This window comes from Furipterus horrens, unplaced genomic scaffold (genome assembly GCF_987537825.1).
Source record: "Furipterus horrens unplaced genomic scaffold, mFurHor1.1.pri manual_scaffold_2, whole genome shotgun sequence".
In the NCBI taxonomy this organism is placed as follows: domain Eukaryota; kingdom Metazoa; phylum Chordata; class Mammalia; order Chiroptera; family Furipteridae; genus Furipterus; species Furipterus horrens.
Window position 1 is genome coordinate 29,282,787 of NW_028327172.1, and position 8,967 is coordinate 29,291,753.

Consider the following 8,967-nt stretch of genomic DNA (forward strand, 5'->3'; position numbering starts at 1 on the left):
TTATATGAGGAAATATTGATCGTTATACATATGGTATTAATTTAGTAATATTGAATAAGCCTTCCCTTCTTTAGACACTCTCCATTACCGCCATATCTTTCATACAATTTTAACAGTGCCTTAAATTGAATTATTAGACACCTCTTCTTATATGAGAATTATTCCCTCTTCCCAAGCACTCTTAAAAATAAAAGGGTTAGGTTTCATTGACTATAACTAATGTGTGCAGGATATTAAAGATTACAAGTGATTTTCACTTACATGATTTCATCTATTTTTTATAATTATTCTTTGAAATAAACTAGTTTTATTCTGATTTTATTGAAGAGGAAAATGAGATTTAATGACTTGTCTGGCATCATGCTACCAGTGATGAAGAAGAAGCATGTGTTGAGTATTTTCTCACCATTTAATAACGTCAAAATATACATTCTGATTCATCAGGTCTACAGCGGAGCCCAAGATTCAGCAATTCTAATGAGTTTCCAGGGTCACTTACCCATGGATCACACTTTGACTATCCATGGTGTTGAGTACGAAACGTGAAATCAGCTGACATGGGTTTGGGTTCTGATTTTGCTGATTATTATTCCTACAACTTTGAATCAATCCCTAAACATTAACAGAATTCAGTTTCCTAATTTGTGCAAATTAACACTTATAGTAAGTGATCTCTCTCACTACTTCTACTTATAAAATTCTATGACTTTTTCATTAATTTCTTCATTGATGTAAAATCCTGTTTTCTTTGTCTCTTCTACCCTAAGATTTTCCTATTGTACATGAGCTAAATGGTTAGTAATGAACTGAGAAAAATGCCAGTAGTATAGAGAAACATGCTCCTTTCTCAAACTTTTATCATCTGATATATTTAAAGAAGAGTAAATTTATTGCTTATTTTACTATGAGTAGATGTTAAGTTTTATATGCAATTGTTTCAATAAGAGCCTCATAATATTCTTTGAAATTCATGTAAGATATTACTTAATAGCACTGTGATGGGCTTTCATTTACTTACATCTTTGTGTGAGGAAATACTTTTGAGAGATCATTTAAATGTCTTGCAAATGTTGCCCTCTAGTGGGAGTACTGTATATGTTATTATTTTAGAAGCAATTGTAGTCCTTAATTATATAATTAAAGCTGCGGTACTGTTTTCTTTTTCTTTCTTCTCCTTCTCCCTCTCCTACCTCCTTTTCATTTTTTTCTACTCCCTTCCTCCACCTTCTTTTTGATAGTTGTTTGTTTAAAATCTACAGCCAAATGTGTAAAGTATCATTGTGAGCAATATATTTGCTATTGCCTGACCAAGTACTAAATGGCTTTTAGAAATAACTTCTTTTTATGAGAATTTCTCAGTTAGCCAAAGTTATTATAAGAAACTTCAGTCCATTGAAATTTAGAAATAGCAAAGTAATCATATGGGAAAATGGGTTGAAGTTTCTAATTGTAACTGAATGAATTGTGATAATTTTATGAATATTTCAAAGTAGTAAAATATTTAATATTTCCTTTTATGTCACTGAGTGTGTGTATGTGTATACATATATAAGGCATCATATTTAATGTTATTTATAAATTATTGCTAAATAATTTATTTAACATTTTATAAATTTTTAAGGAAAATTTATTTCAAAGAATATTTCAAGGTGTCTAATTCTGAAGATATTTTGAATACAAAATTTTTTATTTGTTTTTATTTTTATTATATTTTTTCCACTACCTCGTTTACCCCCTTCCCTTCTGCAATCACCACACTGTTGTCCATGGCCATGAGTCCTTTTCCCTGTTTGCTTGACCTCTCCACCCTCTAACCCGCCCCTCTCACAGAGCGGCCATCCTGCTCTCCATCTATGAGTCTGACTCTGTTCTGCTTGTTAGTTCAGTTTGTTCATTAGATTCCACATATGAGTAAAATCATATGGTACTTTCCTTTCTCTGACTGGCTCATTTATTGATGGACACTTGGGCTGCTTCCATATCTTGGCTATTGTAAATAATGCTGCAATGAACATAGGGGTGCTTATGTTCTTTAGAATTTGTGTTTTGGGTTCCTTTGGATATGTTCTCAGAAGTGGGATCATTGGGTCTAAAGGCAGATCCATTTTTATTTTGAAGTATTTCCATACTGCTTTCCACAGTGTCTTCACCAATCTGCATTCCCACCAACAGTGTACAAGCATTCCCCTTTCTCTACATCCTCACCAGCATTTGTTTGTTGATTTATTGACAATAGCCATTCTGAAAGTTGTGAGGTGATATATTGTAGTGGTTTTACTTTGCATTTCTCTGATGATCAGCGCTGGTAAGCATCTTTTCATATGTCTATTGGTCATCTGTATGTCCTCTTTGGAGAAGTGTTTATTCAGTTCCTTTGCCAATTTTTTGACTGGATTGGTTTTTTTTTTTTGTATGTTTGTTTTGTTTTTTTTTTAAGTTTTGTAAGTTCTTTATAAATTTTAGATATTAACCTCTTATCAGATATATCAGCAAATATGTTCTCCCATTTTGTGGGTTGTGTTTTTATTTGCTGATGGTTTCCTTTGCTATGCAAAAACTTTTTAGTTTTATGCAGTCCCATTTGTTTATTTTTTCTTTTGTTTGCCCTTCCTAGGGAGATATATCAAATAAAATATTGCTATGAACAATATCTGAGATTTCGTTGCCTATGTTTTCTTCTAGGATTTTTATGGTTGGGGTCTAACGTTTAAGTTTTTAATCCATTTTGAATTTATTCTTGTGTGTGGTATAAGAAGATGGTCTAGTTTCATTTTCCTGCACATATCTGTTCAGTTTTCTTAATATCATTTATTGAATAAACTATCTTTAACCCATTGTATGTGCTTGCTTCCTCTGTTGAATATTAATTTACTATAAAAGTGTGGGTTTATTTCTGGGCTCTCTTCTGGTGAAGTGATCTATGTGTCTGTTTTTATGCCAGTACCATGCTGTTTTTATAGTATAGTTTAATATTAGGTAGCATGATTCCTCCAAGTTTGTTCTTCATTCTCAGGATTGATGTTGCTATGTGGGGCCTTTTGTAGTTCCACATAAGTTTTTGAAATATTTATTCTAGTTTTGTGACATACAACATTGAAATCTTAATAAGAATTGTGTTGAATCTATAGATTTATTTTGGTAGCATGGACAGTTTAATGATGTTAATTCTTCCTATTCATGAACACGGTATGTGCTTCCACTTATTTGTATCTTCAATTTCTTTCTTTAGTGTCTTATAACTTTCCAAGCACAAGTCTTTACATCCTTGGTTAGATTTATTCCTAAATATCTTATTCTTTTTGAAACACTTGTGATTAAGATTGATTTCTTAATTTCCCTTTCTATTAGTTCATATTGACACATAAAAATGCAACTAATTCCTGGATATTAATTTTGTATCCTGTACTTTGCTGAATTAATTCATTTCTCAGTTCTAGTAGTTTCTTGGTGGAAACTTTGGGGTTCTTTATGTAAAGTATCATGTCATCTGCAACTAAAGAGAGTTTTACTTCTAACTTGGCTGCTTTTTATATCTTCTTGTTTGATTGCTATGGCTATTTCAACAAATATTCACTCAAGAGATACTTGCATCTATTGTGGGTTTGGTCCTTTTCTGGGGTATAGTAAACTAATTAATTCAGCAGAGTTTTATACCTTTTATACTAAATGTAGAGAGTTTTGGTAAAGAGAAAAGCGTTTTGAAAATGCTTTTTTACAATACGGCTTTATTTGACTTTGAATTTCTAAGTCAATGTGCATGCTACTGATAATGCACTTTTTTTTCAGGTTGAGGCTGTACAAATAAGCTCTCTCAGGTTCATCTGTCTCTTTTTTTCTTATCAAGGTAAGGGGACAGTTTTTAGTTCAGCTTTATTTAGCTTTACTTTAGAGAGATAGCCTCAGAGATATTACCACTACACAATTTCTTCAGGGCCATAGATGGAAGAAATAATTTAGTTTGTCTTACCTACATCTGTGCACATAACTTCTAATCCTTATATTGCTATATTTAGTGACCTAGCATAAAATATTGTCTGATTTCTCTGTGATCTGTTTGATTAAAAAACTGGAAGCATGAAGTTTTAAGTAAATGTACATTGTAATCTTAAGAATATATATTTATTTCCAAAAATATATGTATGCAATACATATGCAATGTATCATATTTGTGCACATTGTATGCTGTATAATTTATCATTGGAAAGATTTATGAATTTAATTTCAGTTCTTTATTTTTGTACTCAAGAAAGAGAAAAAAAAGCCCTATTCACTACATGCTATTGTGCCTTGGGAAAACCCAAGGTTTAAATTGAATGAAGACCAAATACTGTTTTTACTGTCAAAAAAAGTTTTTCTATTTCTTAATCCCACACTATATACATAGAATAATGTAATAAATTACAGAAGGGCTTTGAAAGCATTAGATCTCAAAAACTACTTTTCTAAAATAAAATGTTTGATAGTATAAAGAAATATTGGGGAAAATTAAGAACAGAAAAAAATGCGATTTTGTAAAAAGAATAAACGGAATACTATATACTTCAATATGAAAAAGACCAAGGCAGAGATCACCACAACTAAAGGTATTTTAGAGATATATAGATTAAATGACAAATAATATATAATATTTTGGAGGTCTAATGAAAGCATGCTTGACTGAAATGTATGTCTACTTCTGGGTCCTATAAAGTCCTAGTTTGCTTTCGCCACCCTGGGTATCATGTGTTTGTCATTCCAGATTGTGTAATACTGTCTTCCTTGACAGAAAGCACCTAACATTATTGAAACCTCCCACTTGACTGAAAACATCTACATAACACAGAATATTTTGCTGCTGATAACATGCTTTAATTATAATTTTAGAGAAGTAAAAACAATAACAAAAAAAGAAAAAGAAATACAATGGTGACTATAAATATTTTCTAACTGCTGCCATCTAGTGGTCATAAAAAGAAAAGATTTGTTTTTGTTTGTTTGTTTATGCATTGAAAAGGCTGACCTAAAGCAGATTGATTTAAATTGTTTGAAAGTAAAAAATGTAAACATGTTTCAAATGATATTAATATTATGTGTGGCTTCTTTACTAGCATAAAAATAAGATGGCAGATAAATTTGTATTTTAAAATTGTCCCACAACTTGCACACGTTTTCATGCCTGCCTGTGGGGTTATTATAATGGTCAAGACACCATTACAGTGTGGTGAGAACCACAGTGGGTAATTCTTACTGTGTAACATAGAGAAACTGTGCTCATTCACTGGGACTCTTTGGATATTCAGTGCCAGTTCTTTCAGTCATTTATCATGGAAAAACAGAGTCAGAAATCTATCAAATGACACCTGAAACCTGCTCTGTAACTAGACTGACTTATCAAATTCCTGAGATAATTAATCCTTTTTAATTATTATTTAAGCCAGTTTAAGCTGGAACTTCCATTACTTGCAACTGAGAGAATCTTGATATATCGCCTTAAAATGCATTTGGATGGATAAATGTATGAATGAAACAAAAATGAATAAACAGAGCCAAGTTTTATAATATAAATTAAAAACACTGGAAAGGGGATAGGTTCACATAAGAGTAATTATAGAACAACATATTAAGAATATGAAAGTATTCGCTTCTTTAAAACCTTCAAAATATTTTCTTATAATATTTAGTAACAGGGAATTTTCCTAGTTCTTCCTGACACCTGTTCATTAGCCAACAATTGTTCCTACACTATGATTCCAAGTTGATTTCCCACTTTTCCTCCTACACACTCCAATGAATCAGAACACTGTTACTCACAGAAGCCCCAGTTCCTGGTCTTCTGTCTGTGTGCTCACCGTCACTCTCATCCTAATGCCTTTTCCCTTCCCCTCCATCCACCAGTGTCCACATTGTTCCTCATTCAAGACCCAGGTCAAATGCATTCTCTTTCATGAAGTTCTTTCCTTTACCCCTTCAACAGAAATGGAGATCCAGCCCTGTCATTGGAAGAAATATATAACAACTGTGGATAATGTAAGTAAGATTCATCATGCCTTCATTTCTTATCTATTAAATGGAACTAATTGTAGCTACTTTTAGCAGAATAAATTAAATTATGCATGTAAACCACCTCTCACAGTGCCAGGCACATACAAATGTTGTGAGGATTAAATGAGACCCTGTAGGTAAAACACAACGCTCACCGTGCCTGGCACATCCTAAGTGTTTAAACATTGCTAGTTAGTATTAATATATTTTTTAGTCTCTAGTTGGGTAAGTGAAGGAATGAACCAGGCTATTGGCCAAATCTAGGAATGCAATCTGTGCCACAGAACAGTGTCACAATTCAGTAGGTTCCAGTGACTTTGTTCTCATTAGAGATTTTTCTGCAGCCAAAGGAGCTACAAACCCCAAGGAAAGAGCGGCCTTATACCACTGACCCAAATGATCACCTCTATTATAACCTTTACAACTCTACTTAGAACCAGAATTTTTTTTTAAAGGTTCAGAGAATTCAACTTGTTTCTAGCCCTAAAGGGGTCTTTTGGAGCTGGTGAAAAGGCTTCTGGGAGGGCAGTGAAAAAGACAAGGATGAGCTAGTCTGGTTCCTTAGCGGTGAAGTGTTCAGGCAGCCAAGCCTTAGAGTGGGGAGAGCTAGAAGCTGATCAGGACTCGGTAGCTTTTAAAGTGCTTTTCTATCGTCTAGGAAAAAAACAGACAAACAATAAAGGCTGCTTCAAAATTTAAAAGAACATTATTCATTACTCTAAGAATAAATTGGTGTTCTGGAGCAAATATGTCCACTGGAGAACATGCCATATTTATTTCTGCCTTGCCTTTACAGCACAGTGGTAATTCCGTGGCACAGCTTTGCCATCAGAGTGACCTGGTTTAAAACTCCGGCGGAAACGTCACTTTCCTGTTAAAGTGAGTCATGAATCACACCGCTTTTTATCTACTTCTGCAGGGGCTGGGGTGGAGGATGGGTTCTGCGGGCAGATTCCCCTCAGGCCTCAACTCCCAGGGTATGTGACTTATACTTCCAGGGTGGGTCGAGGATTCTAAATTTTAAATATCAGGAGTTTTTCTTTTTGTAAAATTCGAGGATATTCTGATGCTGATGATCTGCAGATCTTATCTTGAAGAAAGAAAAATAACAAACAAAAAACAGCAGGAAAATGCTGCAGACGACACTTGGTGACAACACAGAAAAGGTACAGATTTACCTGTGTCCTGTGGCAGACACGGCTTGTGGACTCCTCCAGTGGCGTTCATGGCAAACCACTGTCCCTCACTTTGTGAAGGAGACATTGACTGTATGTATGACAGCTTGTCATCCTTTAAATTGCCTGACACAGTAGCGAGGCTCTTGTTAACTGGACACACCCCCTGAGGCTGTCTCCCTGCCACCCTCCTGAGAACGACCTGAAAGGCAGCACTGTTGGAGTTTCCGTTTGTTATCGTAGATGCCAGTGGTTGAGGTACCTGGATTTTAGCATCCTGGGTGGCAACAGTGGCTGTTTCCTAGTGGTGGTTGGTCAGCTGGCCCAGGGCTTTCACATTTGCCACTACCAGCCTTGTGTCTCCAGGACTCTGCTTGGCACCCGACAAACCTGGATTATTTGTTACCCTATGGGCTAGGGTGACATTGTCAATGTAGGTTTAGTGGTAAACTCAAGTTTCAGTTAACCAAGTTTCTGGAATGTAGTGCTAAGCAGTGGCACTCACTGAAGTTTCCAGTGTGTTTTGCAGTCGTATTTTGAAACTTTCTCCTAGAAGCTGAATTGAGAGTCTTCCCCCCAACCCTCCCAATGGTTTCATGAGATGCTGAATACGCTGTGAATTACTTCCAAGCTTAAACTGGCATGAGTGAATTCATTGTTTTCAACTAAGGTTCCTGACTAAGACACCCTCTTGCTGCTTCAAATACCACCAAGACCGTTAGAGATGTAGTAGAGATATAACATGAAAAGATGAAAATGAGGATTAAAACCAACAGTAAGGATGACAGAGTAGAAGGGAAAAAATGAGCTGGTGGTTTTGCTGGTATAATTAAAACAATGAGCAAGTCCTGGAACTGCCTACCTGAGACAATAAATGTCTACCTTTAAGTCATTATCCCCTACTTAAGTAGCTATCGTAACTTATACAGGCTCATGTTAATCATTCTCTTTATGTAAACTGCTTTTTGCTCACACAATAGTATGTGACTTCATTTCTCTGCCAATAATGCAGCTGACAGTGTTTATGATGATGGCAAAGCTTAAATTTCCTTGCATGTCCTGTCTTCTTTTCCCACAAAGTTTTATTCACCTGTGTTTTGAACTGTTTTCTAAAATTTTTATGATTCTATCTCGTATTAGTTGCCTGTTAAAATTTCAATAAAATATAAGATTAAAGATACTGTTATACTTGTCTATGTTGATAAACTATAGGTATAAAATAGTTTTAAATGGTTAAAAATTACCATGCAAAAGCTGGTGGATAATTTCTGCTGCAGCACAGATTTCTGTATAACTAAGGGATTACGTCATCTTTTTTGTTCCTTCCAAACTTTATATCCTGACTCTGCAGAACTGGTCCTAGAGGAAATAGGTTAGAACATCTTATATCTCCTCCAAACAAGTAGTGAGACAGTTATCAGTGGGGAGAAGTTTCATGGGGTTGCTCTGATCAGATGATTAAAAGCAGAAAAAGAAAAACAAGGGGGGGGCAGAAAGGGAAGGAAGAAGAGAAGAGTAAGAGAAAAAAATAAAGGAACAAAAGTAATAAAAAATGTAAGAAAGAAAAGATTAATCTAAATTGCAGGTCCCATATGAAAAGCAAGTGAGCAAGAACACACAATACCTGACTTGTTTTTAAATAAAATCCCATTTGTCGTCTTACTTAAAAACTTGCAGCTAACCCTTGCAATTTTTCCCTTTCAACATGTTAGTGATTTCATAAGAAGCAAGGTGACCTCTGTCTTCCCAAAGAGAACATTTTTTTGCCAAG